Source organism: Felis catus, chromosome D1 (assembly GCF_018350175.1).
Source record: "Felis catus isolate Fca126 chromosome D1, F.catus_Fca126_mat1.0, whole genome shotgun sequence".
NCBI classification, from domain to species: Eukaryota; Metazoa; Chordata; class Mammalia; order Carnivora; family Felidae; genus Felis; species Felis catus.
This window is the reverse complement of record NC_058377.1, coordinates 8,375,846-8,392,942: the sequence shown is the minus strand read 5'-3', so window position 1 is coordinate 8,392,942 and position 17,097 is coordinate 8,375,846. Positions and strand designations below refer to the sequence as shown.

At 42.9% G+C, this 17,097-nt stretch overlaps 1 pseudogene; it reads right to left on the bottom strand.

The window, feature by feature from the left end:
• Positions 1-3,818: 3,818 nt before the first annotated feature.
• The window catches only part of LOC109492275, a 43,030-nt pseudogene continuing 29,751 nt past the window's right edge, over positions 3,819-17,097 (bottom strand).

Sequence of the window (17,097 nt, the reverse complement as noted above, 5' to 3'; positions counted from 1 at the left end):
AACAACCTAAATACCCACTGGAAGGGAATGTGGTATATAGGTACACGGGAATACTATACAGCCTTGAAAAAGAAGGAAATTCTGCAACATATGGCAAAATGGAGAAACCTCGAGAACATTACGCTAAGTGAAATAAGCCAGTCACAGAAAAACAAATACTTCATTATTCCACTTATATGAAGTACTTACAACACAGGAAAATTATTAGAATCAAGTTGTGGAATGGTGGTTGGCAGGGGCTGAGGGGAGGGGGAAACAGGCACGAAGTTTCAGTCAAGCGAGATGAATGCATCCTAGAGATCTGACCCACAACATGTACACTTAAAAATGTGTTAAGAAGGTAGATGTCATGTGAAGTGTTCTTACCACAATCAAATAAAGTCAAACAAATAAGAACAAAACAAAAAAGGTAAGGATCAAGCTTTTAAATTGATGCTACTTTTTTTTTTAAATTCAAGATGTCCAAATGTATTTTAGAAATAAACATTTATTTAAGGAGTGCCAAAAAAAAAAAAATCAGATCTCAGATTTTGTATGGTTAGCTACAAATATCTGCCAGTCTTCTGACACCAGTGAGCTAAGTGGCTTGTTTCTGTGGCCACTTTTGGATTCCTTGGTACACTAATCTATTCTCTGGTTTCAAGGCCTTTGGGAACTCTTTTTTAGGTGGTCACATTAAGTCCAGTATAGACTGTGGGTAAGGTCACCCTAAAATATGGAGAAAACTGACCATGGCTTTGAACTTGTTTAGGAAGCTCCGAAAATCCCAAGAGAGGGAGGTGATAATAGGTTTTGTGAATGATGCATGATCTCTGGAATGAGCTTGCTCCCTCAGTAGCTCGGGACCGGTTGGTGTCCTGAACAACGAAAGACCCTGGATGGGGACTCCAGCAAATGTGGATCCCTCTCCAGTGTTGTCCTCACTGCCTGTCCTGTTGGCTAGGCAGCAACGACTTGGGGAGGGAAGGTGGCACAGTCCCTTCTCAGAATTTTGGGAGCAGAGCATCCATGATAGAGGAAGTAATACGAATACAGTAAATACACATTCCCGGTAGAAGACCTGTGTTGCACCTTCCACTTGGTGGTCAGGGACAGGCACCTAAGCCACAGAGAGGGTGGGAGATTGTTTCAAGTTTGCAGCCAGTCAGAGCGGAAGCCTTCTGTCCCAAGAACGGCGTTCCTTATGCACAACCAGAAATACTCCATGCCTTTGAAGGACAAAAAGGGACCAATAGGATAATGCCCGTAACCCCTGACCCCTGCCTTGACCCTTGGCAGGTGGCCACTCTATGCTGCACTTTACTTACAACTTATCTTTTCAGACGCAGCCTCCTCTCCTCCTCCCGGGACAGTAGGTAGTGAAAGGGACACTCCCTGTAGAGAATGACCAGCAAGGCTTTTCATCAGAGCACAGGGAAACTGTGTTCCAAACAACTCCACACTTGTCTTAATAGGCACGACCTTTACTCCTGGGACACATTTTTCACTGTCCTGTCTGCCGTGTAGCCTGAATCAAAACAGTGATTCATTAGAGTTTTTCACATTCTCTCTTTCATTACTAGACGGACCCTTGGGTCATTTATAGGTTGGACCTTGGCCCCTCTCTTCCTTTATTTATAAAAAAGCATGAACGCTCTCCCTGTTCATAGGGAGGCCTGGCTCACTTTCGTCCCATACCCTTTTGTTCACAAGGTCAGTATGTTTGTCTTCTCTCTTTACAGAGATTACTTTTTACGTATCTGATGAGAAGGATGCCCAAAGAAGACCTATAAGGGCCCTTGTCCCTCTGTGGCTTGTTAAATCCCGGGTCGCCTTGTCTTTTGCCTGCCCACCTCTCCTGTGGCCTAAAGTGTTTTTCGTTTTTCTCTGGGAAGTAAAATTATGGGGAGTGGGTTTTGGCTCAGTGTAAGATGAGCCATTAGCAACTGGAGGCATCTGAAAAATAAGGGGGCTGTTTCCAGTAGTGCGAATCTTCTTGGCCTCTGCGGTTTGTGTACAATCACTGACCACATGTCAGAGACAACGTTAGGAAGGATTAGAGAATCAGATTGGGGCGGGTCAAGAGTGGCAAACCTCTGAGTATTTTTTATGCTCGGGATAAGGAAAGAGAACAGAAGCGAGACAGTCTCGCAGGGCTGGAGGATCCCTCAGGTTCCTTTCCACCTTATTCTATATCTACACGCATATACCCAGACAAGTTTTAGACAAAAAAGCTTGTTTCTTAAGAGTTTTGACCTGGAGTGATCTTTAGGGATCATTTTTCTCAGCTTTTCTTTCTTTCTTTCTTTTTTTCAAATAGAAGAAAATTAGGTTCCAAAAGGTGAAGTTTTTTTTTTTCTAAATACAGCTAGTTCTGTTGTTTATTAAACACACACACACACACACACACACACACACACACACACACACACACACCAGACATGCTCTATGGATTACAGAATACTCAGAACATTTATGGCATGAAGGTGTTCTAAATTTCCCTCCTGACTGAGGCTGGAAATTCCTACTTCTCCATCTGCTATTACAATTACGGTTTGGGAAAAGGCCTAATTTTGCCCCCCCCCCCCCCCCCCCCCCCCCCCCCCCCGTAGAACACCCTGATTCATGAGACATGGAAAGAAACTGGTGGTGGCAGCGTGGGTTTCTGCTAAGACCTCAGAAGCATCATCCAAGAGGAAAGAGCGTAGCAACAGGCAGGAAGGTAGTGAGTTGTTTCCATGGTGTGATTTAAGGGGGTACCATGGCTACCATTTCCTATACCGGTGCCAGTCACCTTTCTGTAAGAATAGTTTCATTGCTTTGGGCCTTGAAGGCATTTGTAGTCTTAAGAGTTCTCTGTCCAAAAATCACAGTTAATGCATCTAATTCTATCAGTTAATGGTTAAGATAACCATTAGCACTTTGAATACCTCCTAGATACTGGGCCCATAATTACCTCCTTTAATTTGCTACTTGATACATACCTGAGAGGAAATCTCTGCAGAGAATGGTCTACAAACTAGGAAACTGGGGGTCGGGTACCAGGATGATTAGGAAGGGGAGTTTTGGATTCAGATGGAATCTATTATCTGCTGTTGATTAGTACTGTGACCTTAGGAAAGTTAGCTAGCTGGCGTATGTAATCCCAAATTTCTTTATTTGTAAAATAGGGGAAATAATAACACCCCTTGGGTTTATGTTTTAACCATTTTTTAAGTTTATTTATTTATTCTGAGAGAGAGAGAGAGAGAGGAGGGAGAGAATCCCAAGCAGGCTCTGTGCTGTCAGTGCAGAGCTAGATACGGGGCTTGAACCCATGAAACTCTGAGATCATGACCTGAGCTGAAATCAAGAGTCTGATGCTCAACTGACTGAGCCACCCAGGCGCCCCTAGGGTCATTTTTGAGAATTGGTTTAATAATGCTTGTCAGGCACTTAAGAGAGTGCCAGGCACGTATGAAATATTCCATGAATGGTAATTATTTCTGCTATAATATCAAAATCGAGGAACAGACTTGAACAGGGGAGGGAAAAGGCACCAAAGAAGAGTCGTACCCTCAGAACATGTTTTCCCAAAGTCAACTTGATCCAGGCAGTCTTATCACCAGGGGAAAGGCTGTGTGTCAGAGCAAAGCCAAGGAAAGCAGCCATGTGGACCATGTTGAAAGGGGTCCTGTCCTCCATGCAAGGGCGTTTGCATGGCATCTGGCGTTTTCAGTCTGTCTCCTAGTCTCATTATTCCCCTCATCCCACCCTTCCTTGGAATTTCTAGCCTCCGGATAATTAGACACAGTGTCTCTTCTGTCTGGAAAACATTCTGCTCAACTGGCCTGCTTTACTCTTCCTTGGCTTTCCGGTCTCGGCTTAGATGCAACTTTCCCTGGGAAGCCCCCACTAGGCTGGGTGGAGCCCCTCTCGCGTGTTTCCCCACAGCACCTGGACAGAGAACTTACCACCTTCCCTATAACCGCTTGCTCATGTGTGTCTTCTCCACTAGGCTGTGAATCCACTGAGAGCAGGAAGCCAACTTCTAGCACAGCAAATTGGGCGTTAAGAGCAACTCAGCAAGTTCTTATTATCTAAGCGAGTGAATGAATGACTTATAGGCTGAGGTCTGAGGGCAGGGAAGTTGCTTTGGATTTATCCTTGCACTCCCACCTTATGCGTCAAGGAACAACACATAAGATGGTGTTGCCGAGAGGAAAAAAATGCTCATCAGGATGATACCACTATTGTTCTCCTTTCCCCTTGTAGAAAGGTCCACAGATTACTTAAATGTCAAAACACAGAGGGCTCTTCCTAAACTTAAAAATAATGCACTTAGGAGCCATCTCTGCTTACCAAATGGATGGCTGACCAGGATCTTGGGGCTTTATCAGATGAAGAAAAACGTGTATCTGATTCATTTGCTGGTGGACATGTCTTCCAAAATCAATTTCTTTTTTTCAACTGCGGCATTAAATCACTGTGAAAGGGAAACTGATTTGGGTTTCTTCTCAGCTGGATTCTGTACTATTTTGGAAACAGAGAGTCTCGATTACTTTCCCGAACATCGGGACTTTTCCAATTTAGCTCGTGACCTCATCTTATCAGTGGTTGACACAGGATAACCGTATCTTTATCATTCAAACCGAGGCACTTCTGAGCTCCAGCCTGTGCCCGAGGCCTGGGTACAGTTCCTCTTTGTTTCATGTGTTTGACAACTGAAAGAGGAATCACAAACCTAACTTCCTCTAGAACAGAAGGGATTGGGAGGGCGCACTTATCAATATGGAGTTTCAGACGCATGTGGGGTTAAGAACCTTAGTCCAGTTGCTATGCAATAGGGCTTTGGAATGGAAGAAGAACAACGTGCAGTGGTGTGGGGTTTATCTTTCTGTTAAAAACTATTCAGCAAAGATTTCCAACTTAAAAAGAACACGTGCAAGTCAACTACAAACGCGAGATTCTCCTCACCCAGTTTCCCCAACTGTTAATATTTCATTGCATTGGCTCCATTTCTCCCCCTCCCTCTGTGTGTGTGTGTGTCTCTCTCTCAATCGTATGATTTGGAAACAAGAGAGGGAAGTCCCTGCTTCTGATTAAAACCATGGGGGCCGTATCAGCAGGAAGGCTTGGGAAACAACCAAGCAAGAAAGGCTGGAAATTGGAGAACAAAAGTAGTTTTGTAGGCAACCTCTGTTTGCCTGGCACTCTGCTAACTGCTTTGCAAACATCCCCTCTTTAAATTCTCAGAGGAATCCGCTGAAGTGGGTATTATTCCCACTTCCAGACAAGACACTGAGGATCAGAAAGGATAAACAACTTGCTCAAGGTCACAGGGCCAGGACGTGGGCTGTGCCTTGAGCGTGCCATTTTAAAGCTCCTCCTTCCATTATTGTCCACCTCGTCATTGCAAAAACAGTACTCCACTAGGAAATAAAACGGCCCAACTCTGCCCCTAAAGCTGTGTGATGTCAGTGAAGCCAGTTTACTTGATAGGAATTCAGCTTTCTCGACTGTCAAAGGAGGGAGGCTAGGTTAGAGTAGGCATTTAGCTAGGTTCCAATAGGACACCTAGGTGTAGGCATTTAGCTAGGTTCTAATAGGACAGCTGGAGGTCAGCAACGAAGTCATGGTTGGCTGTTGGGACAGTCAGAGCCTGTCCTGGCAGCTCTCCGCAAGAAGCCACATCCAACCAGACAGGCCCAAGATGTGGTGCCATGACAGGAAACCCCTGACCAAATCAGGAAGAAAAAGCTGAAACCCTGTTTCCTGGCCCTAAGTGATGAACATTCCTCCCCTAGTTAACAACTGCTGATAAAAGATAGAAACCCAAACCCTGAGGACACAGCGCTCTCTCTCTCTCTCTCTCTCTCTCTCTCTCTCTGTGGGTCTCACCTGCTCTCTCTCTCCAGAGTGTACCTTTTGCTTTAATAAACTTTCCCATGTGTATTACTCATCCACTGTGCCGCTGTGAATTCTTTCTGGTGACAAGATCAGGAAGCTTCCACGATTCCTCAGGGCCTGGCTGGGTTGAGGCCCCAGGGCCCGGGTCTCCCCAGTTCACCCCGCAACAGTTAGACTACCTTAATCTCAAGATTCCTTCCAGCTCCAAACTCTTTGAATAATTTAGGAAATGTAATATTTTTGTTGGCTCAATAATATAAGTTTTACGGTACACATATTAAGGGGTACTGTAAGAATGGGAGAAATGGGACTTAGCGCATATTTAGTTCGGTAGCAAAGTAGGGGTTTCCTCCTATCTGTCAGGAAGTCTACTTGGTAGCCTTTTGGCAACTTCTATGGGTCCTTGACCTTTTGCTATTTTCCCCTCTGCTGGCCACGGCCACTATGCTTGGACCTTCCGGTCCAATTCTGAAGGACAGGGGTTGAGAGAACCTCTGATGGATAAATGAAAGGAGTGATTGAAGGACTCTATTCCTGTTCACAGGCTTGGTTTTGAACTCACCCTTAGTGGCCCAGAAGTCATCTTGTCCATGTGTAAGTTGCCCTAGGTGGTCCATTCATCTTTAGACAGTTCTAAATATGAAAAAAAAAATTCTCTCCTAAATATTTGACTTCCCTTCAGAAACTAGAGTATGCATACCCACAGACTGATGCAATAATGCTCCAGGAGGCCCCTACACAAGCCCGTATGGTAAATACAGGGTAGCACCCATTGTTTCAAATTAAATTTTGGTGACAAAAAAAAAATGTATTTTTTTTGTAAACTTACACACTGATGTCTTATGAAGCAGCCTAAAGAGTCCCATAAATTTTTAACATAGAACCTGGGAACTACTGACAATCTTACCATTGCCCTGATTCTTTTGCATTGCCCTCCCCGCCCCCCCCCCCAACTCCGGGAGGGGTGGATCAGGAGGAAAGCAATCTCTTTCTTCTGTCATTAAGGATGCTGGGGTGTGAACGTTTGAGAGGCAGGGATATTTAAGGAATAGAGCATAGTGCCCAGCATATATAGTATGTGCTAAAGATATAGCCATTATTGTTACTATTGTTCTATCAAGCTCAATTATCTTTTTGTATAATTTCTCAACCTCAGCTCTAACTTTTTGGTATTGTTTTGTTTCTTTACAATAGGAATTCTTTTAGCATTTGGCATCCAGGGAAGGCAGATCGAAACTCAATCTCATTTACTTGAAATCTACCCCTTGGTTCCAAACATCATTGGTTTCAAATCTACTCCTTGGGAAGACAGAGAAAGCCAATGACACATGACCAGTATGTGATGGCAGCTATGCTCTCTCTCCTGAGACTTTTTCTTCCTGACAAAAAATTCCTATTCCTTCAACTCTTCTTTGTATAATAATTTTTATCCTATGGTTTTATCAGGATGGTTCTCTTACCATGCTGGTACTCCCCCCCACCCCCCCCACCTCCCACAAAAGATACTCTAATTTATCTATATCTTTCTCAAAGAACTGATCCAATAGTCCTAATAGGTGTCTCTTATTTGCACTCTGTGCCTTCAGCTGGAGGCTGATCGGCCTCAAGAATTTGTTCACTGGTACTAACTGGAAAGTGATATAACTTATTAAATAGTTCAAGTTATTTGATGGTTCCACCACACCGAGATACGACCTCACGCTAGTCAGAGTGGCTAAAATGAACGAATTGGGAGACTATAGATGCTGGAGAGACTATAGATGTGGAGAAATGGGAACCCTCTTGCACTGTTGGTGGGAATGCAAACTGGTGCAGCCGCTCTGGAAAACAGTGTGGAGGTTCCTCAAAAAATTAAAAATAGACCTACCCTATGACCCAGCAATAGCACTACTAGGTATTTATCCAAAGGATACAGGAGTGCTGATTCAGAGGGGCCCGTGCACCCCAATGTTTATAGCAGCACTTTCAACAACAGCCACATTAGGGAAAGAGCCCAAATATCCATCAACTGATGAGTGTATAAAGAAGAAGTGGTTTATATGTACAATGGAATCCTCCTTGGCAACGAGAAAGAATGAAACCCTGCCATTTGCAGCAACATGGATGGAACTAGAGGGTACTATGCTCAGTGAAATAAGTCAGTCCGAGAAAGACAGACATCACATGTTTTCATTCATATGTGGAATCTGAGAAACTTAAAGAAGACCATGAAAAAATAGTTACAAACAGAGAGGGAGGGAGGCAAAACATAGGAGACTATTAAATACAGAGGACAAATTGAGGGTTGATGGGGGAGAGGGGAAGACAGGTGACACGCAATGAGGAGGGCACCTGTTGGGATGAGCACTGGGTGTCGTATGTAAGTGATGACTCACGGGAATCTACCCCCAAAACCAAGAGCACACTGTATACACTGTATGTTAGCCAATTTGACAATAAATTATATTCAAAAAAGTAAAGGTATATGACTATTCAGCACTTGTTTCCTTCTTTTGTTTCCTTTTTTTTTTTTTAAAGTAACCTCATTTCCTTTTTAGGAATTATCTCTTCCCCAGCAGCTACTGTCTGTTGGGATTATAAACAGGAGTCCTGTCTACTCCTCCCCAAGAACTGGGTAATGACGCGAATTAGGCCAATCTGCTGTTCTCTGCCTGGAACTTGAGTCTTGAACAGAAGGACAATAACGCTGAAAGTAGTTGGACTTTCTTCCCGCCCTAACAAGGCTCCTTGGTCATACGGTTCTTGTATGATCACCGCTCTGGCTCCCGCTTGCCAGCCTTCCGTGCTATCTCTGAGCCCCATGTTCTTCCAGGACTTCCCTTTGGCTTCCCTAGGCTGGACTTGCCATCTATCGCTTGCCATCAGAGGAGCTTAACTACCACTGCCATTGTCGTGGCGGTGTGCCTGTCTACTCTGTGAGGACTGTGCAACGTCTCTCCCTAAAGGTGTCTTTCATACTTGTTCACACAACTTAAAACACTGCATATCATCTCCTGCCTTTATCTTTTAACCATAATTTGCAATCTACCTCGATTTCCAGGAGGCTGAACCCAGGGTAGAGAAGTCCGAATGCGTTGCCATCTTCCTCTCTTTCCAACGAGATGACTCTCTAATTTTTACCAGGGAGTCAATTAAACAAAGCCTCTATTTTTTTTTTTTTGATGGAACATAAAAGGCTAGTGGCCTTTTGAAAAGGCAAAATGTCTGCCTCTTTACATGGGAAAGTGTCCGCTCAGTTGTGGAGTCGCGTGGGGCGCAGGGCGTCGTGTTCTAAGCGGGGCTGGGGGAGTAAGGAGCACTTGCCACTGCCCAAATGTCAGTGTTCCGCGGTTAAGTCAGAGCTCATTCCTTTGCTGCTGTTGAAATGACAAAAAGAAAGCAGGTATCCGAGCATAAGGTTGAAATCAGTTCTTCAGGGAGGGTGAAGGCGTTGTCACTGAAGTGGCCAAGCACCCTGAGGCTGGTGGTGTAGTGTTAAAGTGACACAGTGACGCCATCCAGCTTCCAGCTTGTACTTGACCCCCATCTGGTCAGACAACTTGGACGCACTGGGGTCTGCACTCATCTCCTTCAGGTTCAGATTTTTGTTACTACGGTGTCGAACTCTTTCCTTGCGGATGAGATCTTAGTCGGACACTTGGCCGGGATTGCCGGCTCCTTCCTCTGGGAAGTGCACGCTGAGACAGAGTTGGTGCGAGGAGCTTCTTGGGGGTACCATCTGCGAAAGCAGGAATGGAAAGGAAGCAAGATCGAGCAGGGACAGCCCCAGGCCACCGTGCAGATCTGAGAGGCTCTGTTAACCCAGTAAGGAGCTCCCATTACATCCAGAAAGCTTGCTGATTTCAGCAGTCCCGCTTTGGGTCCTATATGCTCATCTCATGGATGAGGCAGGGGACTGCCCCGAAAGAGAGCGGCATCCATTCACAGTCTGTGGACCCTGAAATAGCTAAGGCCTACAGGTATTGAACTTCCTCAAATGAATGGAGATGTGAGCAACGGACTTCCACGGCTGTCACACTGCCCCTTTGAATTGTGTTCTGATCCATTCATGCAGAATTCCTCAATGCATGCACTCTGGGGCCAGTGCAGGTTTGAATCCCAAGTTCCAACAATCCTTGCTCATGTGTGACCTTAGAAAAGAATGTTAAAACTCTCTGTGCCTCATACTCCTTATCTTTAAAGTGGAGATAAAATCAGCAATACTCTTATAGGATTATTGTAAAGCACTTAGAAAAATGCTTGACATGGTATATATTGTATGTAAATTATACATACATGTAAAATGCTTGCAAAGTATATATTTGCTATTATGTGTTTGAATGTCAACTCCAAGCCAATCCCATTGATCGACAGTGTTCAAATGACCCTCTTTGAACTAGCTTAGCTGTTTGTGAAACTAGGATTACAATTTACCTTTCATTGAAAGTACATCTGAGAGACTTGGGGGACACTAACTAATGCCCCAATTACTAATCACTGATTAGTAATGCCTTAGCCATGCATCATGTGCAGACTTCATTGTTTCTGGTTTTTGTTTTGAAAGATTTTTTTTTTTAATTTTAGCTCTATTGAGGTATAACTGATATACAAAAAATTGCACACATTTAATGTATACATCTTGATGAGTTTACACATATGCATGCAACTTACACCCATAATACCGTCACCACAACGAAGGTACCAAACATATCCATCACCTCCAAAAATTTCCCTCTGTGTGTGTGCTTGTGTGTGTGTGTGTGTGGTAAGAACACATAAAGTGAGCTCTATTCTTTTAACTACATCTGGAACTGCACAACACTGTTTTGTTAACTGTAAGTACCAGGTTTTACAGTGGGTCTCCAGAACTTTCTCATCTTATATAACACAAATTTTACACCCATTGAAAATCAATTTCCCATTTCCCCCATTATACACAGAAGAAATAATCTGGCAAATTGCAATACAGCAGAAGAACAGCATTAGATTTTCATATCAGACTGTCATGATTTATGGCACATTTTCAGAAATCAAAACCCTATTCTAAAAAGAGGAGAAAGAAGGAAGATGTGCAGAAATCTCTACTCAGAAGACTCAGGATCAACTAAAACTCACTCAGTTCTACTGAATAGGGAGTTAGACCATCTGAATTCTAACCCCAGCTCCCATAAAGTCTTTGGATGATCCTGGGAAGAATCATATGTTGTTTCTCTGGGCCTTAGCTTATTCATCAGTGACTTCTATGATAATTTCAACCTCAATAATTTGTAGAATTTTGGAACAATCTTTTTTTTTTTTAAGTAGGCTCGCCACTCAACGTGAGGCTTGAACTCACAACCCTGAGATCAAGAGTGTCATGCTTTTCCGAGTGAGCCAGTGAGACACCCCAGTACTCTGTAGAATCTGGAAGAAAGGACAAGGGCGTAGCACTTTGGAAGGGAAAAAAATAAAGCAGTATTTGTTGTATTGATTCTTTTTTTTGTCTACTCGTTACAAAGTTGTGTAGGTGCTGTGGTCTAATCTGTGTGAGACACATTCCCCTGTAGTACCATTTACGATGAGAAGTAAGGTACGTGGTAAATCACCGAACTAATTTTATGGAAACAAATTGTTGTAATAATATTATTTTCAATGGCTTTCTTAATGCAGCCCTAGTTTGACAGGTGAAGCCAGGTGGGGCTCACATTGATTTAACCAGGCTCACTTGATAACCTTTTACAACAGGGAACTGGTAACCACAGTGACAATTATTATTTTCTTCATCTTTCAAGCTCATTATCTGCCCACTGTTTTTTGTCACTGCCTCCAACAGGGTGGATCCATCCATAATCTGGGCTTTCTCTCTCTTATTTTAAACACAAAGAAAACAAGGGCACAAGGAAAAAGAACAGTATTATAAAGTTTAATTTTATAAAGACCCTAGCTGAGGGCAAGTAAGTGTTTCTTTAATGGTACCATAACATTTCATTAATTAAATAAGTCTTTTCTGTCACCCAACATCGGGTTAGCTCTTGAGCCTAAGCGCTATGGTAGGTGCTAAGGCTATAGTAGTGAGTAAAAATCCACCTTGACAACCCATGGCAGAGTCAGACAAGGGAAGGTAATTCACAAAGACGTAAACGTAAGGGAAATGTACAGATAGCTCTGAGAATGTGAGCCCGGCCAGCTCTGGTCTGGGCTGGGACAAGAGGCCAGGAAAAGTCCTCCTGAGGAATTGACTTTTGAGCTCAAAGATTAAACAAAAAGCACAGTCTATTCTGCTCCTCTGACACGTGTTTCTGTAAGTCCGATCGGCTCATGCATGATTGGTAAGTTGGAGAATGGTGCCTGTATAAAGTGAAAGTCACACTCTTTGATGATGTGGATTTTCTCCAGCAACTGCAACCAAGAAATGCAGCTCAAGGCAAAATCCACTCACAGAGCTGCACAGAGCGAGTGTGAGAGAATATGGCGGTGCGCGTGTTGCCCGTCTGTCCTGTTACTCCTCCCCCAGCCTGGACACAAGCTCTACTTTAGAAGTATTTAACTGGCTCCTTTGATCTTTGAGCATTTGCCCTTTCTCTCTGTAAATGGGGGAAACTCAGTCCTTCTTCACCCTCCTTCATCATAAAAACTTGAGCTTTTGGGGGAGATTCCCATATTTATAATAGCATTGCTTTATTTAGTAGGAATAAAATGTCATTTTAGTGGGACTGGTATTTTCTACGAGGATGATTATTGTTTTTTGGTGTTGTTGCTCAGATGAGAACATTGCATAGATTTTGAGTTGTGGGTCCCAGTTTCATTTTCCTTTAAGATTCTGCAAGGGAGTGCTTTCAAGTACCTCACAGCAGAAACACCTTTATTTGAAAGCAAACTCACAATTGAAAATTATATGCAACAACTATTCATTTGTAAATAAAACCCTTTTTCAAACAGCTCACCGTAGGCATGCTACATCTCAGCTTTTTGTGTGTGTGTATCTTAAGTATATGGCTTTTACTTCACCTTTTGAAACAATTGCGACATAGAGAAGTTATTTGACCTATTTAAGGTGACAACGTGAGCCATACACTCTAAGTTCACAGGATGAACTTTGATAAATGTGGTCACCATCTCAAAAGGTACCCTCATGCTTCTTCCCGGTCAATCCTCCCCACCCCCATCCCAAACAACCACTGATCTCTTTTTGGATCACTATGGATTAGATCTGTCTTCTCTAGAGTTTTCTGCGTCCAGCAGTCAAGTAGGTCCTCAACAACAGCGTCTGCAACAGGTGTTAGTTGGGCTGATTACTCCTGCACACACTTGGCCAGTGAGGTGACATGAACCCAAAGAAGTTCTTAAACAACTTCCAGTTTTCCAAAGGAGTTGTACCTTGTTACCTTCTCCCTGGCAGTGAGTGACGGTTCCAGTGGCTTCACATCCTCACCAACGCTGTGTCTAGATCGTCTTCTTAACTTTAGATGTGATGTGTCTATTTCTCCTTTACATTGTGTAGATTTTCACTTCCTCCGTTTTCAAGTTTTTTTTTTTAAATCAAATATACCCGGGTCCCACACTGTTGTGTCTTCCTGATGAAATGACTTCTTTTTTGTGCTGAAATATCACTTTTTATCTCAAGTAAAATTCTCCTGAAATTTACTGATACGTGTTTTCTAGTGGTTGCTCTAATGTGCGCAATATGCAAATGCACGTAATATTATGCCACATCACATATAATACAAGGATTGGACAAGAGCGTGTTTTCATTTTCTCCTCCTATTCATTGTGCTATTGTTGTTCTGCATTTTATATCTAAATATACTATAAACTCCAATGCACTATTATTATTATTATTATTATTATTTTGTCTTAAGTGGTCAGTTACCTTTTCTGTAAATTTACAATTGAGAAAAAGACGTTTTCTACACGTACCTATATATTTATCATTTCCAGCACTCTTTATTCCTTTGGGGAGAATCAAGTTTTCATCCGGTATAATTTTCCTTTTGTCAAAAGCACTTACTTTAATATTTCTTGCAGTGCAGGCCCACTGGTGGCACTTCTCACAGTTTTTATTAGATGAATTCTTTATTTTGCCTTCATCTTTGAAAGATTTTTGTCACGTATAAAGTACTGGGGTTTTTCTTTTTCTTTTTTTTCCCTCAAGCACTCAAAAAGTGTTGTTCTACTGTTAAGGCAGGCAGCCTCCAACGTGGCCATCCATGTTCCCTACCTCCTGGGGCTCATATGTCTGTATATGGGGAATATACAGGACTGTCCCACACTGAACCAGGGCTGTGCCCCATGTGATCAAGAGACTATGACTGAAACTGCAATATGTCACTTCTCAGACCGTTTAGGTAGTCACTGCATCTTGCCCTTGGTTCCTTGGAGCACTCATTCTCGATGCAGGCACTCACGATGACACACGGATCTCAAGCAGTCTCACGAAGTGGACCACGTGGAGAGAAACAAACTAAACTGGTCAGTATCGGCTTGTCAGAGTGATACACTTGGGAAGTGGCAATCTCATGAAAACACCCAATCAGAGCTGCCTAAACGAGCTAGTCCCAAATTCCTGACACACAGAAATTGTGAGCAATAATGTTATTATTGTGGTTTAAAGCCACTAGATTTGGGGTGATTTGTTAAGCTGCATAACACAATTTTCTTTTGGCTTGCATGGTTTTTTTTTTAAAAAAAATTTAAAAATGTTTTTATTTTATTTTTGAGAGAGAGACAGAGCATGAGCAGGGGACGGGCAGAGAGAGGGAGACACAGAATCCAAAGCAGGTTCCAGGTTCTGAGCTGTCAGCACACAGCCTGATGTGGGGCTTGAAGCCATGAACCGTGAGATCATGACCTGAGCTGAAGTCGGTGCTTAACCGACTAAGCTACCCAGGCGCCCCTGACTTGTGTAGTTTTTGATGATCAGTGTATGGTCATTCTTAATTTTGTTCCATTCTATACAGAGTGCCTTTTTTTCTTTAGATGGCTTTAGGATTTTCTCTTTGTTGCTGGTTTCCAGTAATTTGATTATGTTGTGCCTTAGTGTTTTGTGTGTGTGTGTGTGTGTGTGTGTGTGTGTGTGTGTATGAATCTTGCTATTTGTTGACACTTGGGTTCATAGTTTTGAACAAATCTGGAACATTTGTGGCCATTACTTCTTCACACACATGTATGTTAGACTGTTTGATATTTTTCCATGTGTCACCCAGTGTCCAAATTTTTTCCTCATTCGTTTTTCTTTGTTTCATTTTGGATAAAGTTTTGCTAATCATCAAGGTCACCAATCTTTCCTTCTGCGAGGTCTAATTTGAGATTAACACTATCCAATGGATATTTTATTTTTCATCTGTAGAAGTTCCATCTGGAAGTTCTTACGTGTTAATCTTTTCCTATAAGCCATTAAGCATATTGAAAATATTTATAATACCTGTTTTAGTATTCTTGCTCATTAATACCATCATCTCTGTTATTTCTGAATATATTTCCATTAATTTATTTTTTCCTCATTGTGAATCACAGTTTTCTTCTTCTTATGTTTATTCTAGTAATTTTTTTGGATGATGAAATGGTGAGTTTCACATTGTTGAGTGCTGGATTTTATTGTATTTCTTTAAAGAGTGTTGGACTTCATTTTAGCATTTAATTAAGTTACATGCAGGTTAGCTCGAGGCTCTTCTTAAAATTTTTTTAACGTTTATTATTGAGAGACAGAGAGAGACAGAGCATGAGCATGGGGGAGGGGGGCAGGGAGAGGGGGAGACACAGAATCCGAAGCAGGCTCCAGGCTCTGAGCTGTCAGCAGAGACCCCGACGTGGGGCTCAAACTCACAAACTGCGAGATCATGACCTGAGCCGAGGTTAGATCCTTAACTGACTTAGCCACCCAGGCGCCCCTAGCTCAAGGCTCTTCTTAAAAATCCTCAATGGTAAATATCTAGAGTAGTTTTTCTCTGTCCTACTACAAGATGTGAGCTATCTAGGATCTTGGCTAAGTGCCCTATGCATTCATCAACATCTCTTTACTCTGGCTTTTGGTAATTTGAAAGATTCCCAGTCCTGTGTGAGCTCTGGGACTCCTCCTGCTTTAAGTTGCCTAGTAATTACTTATTCCCCCAGAAGTTAATTTTTCCTGGTCTTGTGGCATCTCATCCTATGCCTGTTAAGATTGATATTCAGTTCACACTTCAAGCAGACTCCCAGACGGATTTCTGGTACTCTTTCTCTAGGTATCTCCCTCTTATCTAGTGTTCTGCCCTGTGAATTCTGGCCATTTCAGTCTCCCCAAACCCAGTCTGTCTCCTCAACTCAATGACACTTCTGGGCCCTGCTTGGGTTCCCCCTTGCTGCACTGCCCTCCAGAAATTGTCTCCAAGGCTAAAAGCGGAGGTAACTGTAGGGCTCACCTCATGGGTTTCCCTTCTCGAAGAGACCACAGGGCTGTGCTACCTGTTGTTCAATATTGAAACCGACTCTGTTGTTATTTTTTGGTCCATTTTTCTAGTTGTTTATGGTGGGAGGGTAATTCCAGAGCCCGCTCACAACCAGAAGTGGAAGTTCTAACCAAATGTTCTTGTTAAGAAGACCCTAAGACATGAAAAATCATCGTGTCTTTCACAGTATTTGTATCCCCGTGTGCCGGCACACAAAGGTAATCGTTTCAATGACTGCATTTGTGACATTTTCTGGAAAAGTCTATTTATCACAGGCCCCCACAAAGACACAACCTTTGTGGTGTAGAATGAGACCAATCTGATGCAACCCAAATTGGTGAGCTCTCTCTGTCTTCAGGTCAGTCCTCCTACCATACTCATGGGCTCTGAGTATTATTTCCAGAGTCTTCCTCAGAGGGCAGGGAGGCTAGATTCTCTGTTTGTGACGACAGATTTTTAGATTCTAGGGGTATGGTTCCATGTGCTATATTGAATTCAGGGTTATGATATGTTTTCTTAAGATATTGTGCCTTTTGGGGCACCTGGCTGGCTCCGCTGGTGGAGCGTGTGACTCTTGACATTGGGGTTGTGAGTTCAAGCCCCATGGTGGGTGTAGAGACTATTTAAAAATAAAATCTTAGAAAACAACAACAAAAAAGATACTGTGCCTTTATGTTTTACCGGACTTAGATGCTGTTACAGTCTGACAGTGTACAGTGTCTGACAGTGTACAGTGTACAGATGCTGTTACAGTCTGACAGTCTGACTGTTACAGTGACAATGCTTCACCGTCCTCACTGTTCTTACTCTAGGCAAAAAGAGCCCTGGCTGGAGCCAGGGAAGAGCT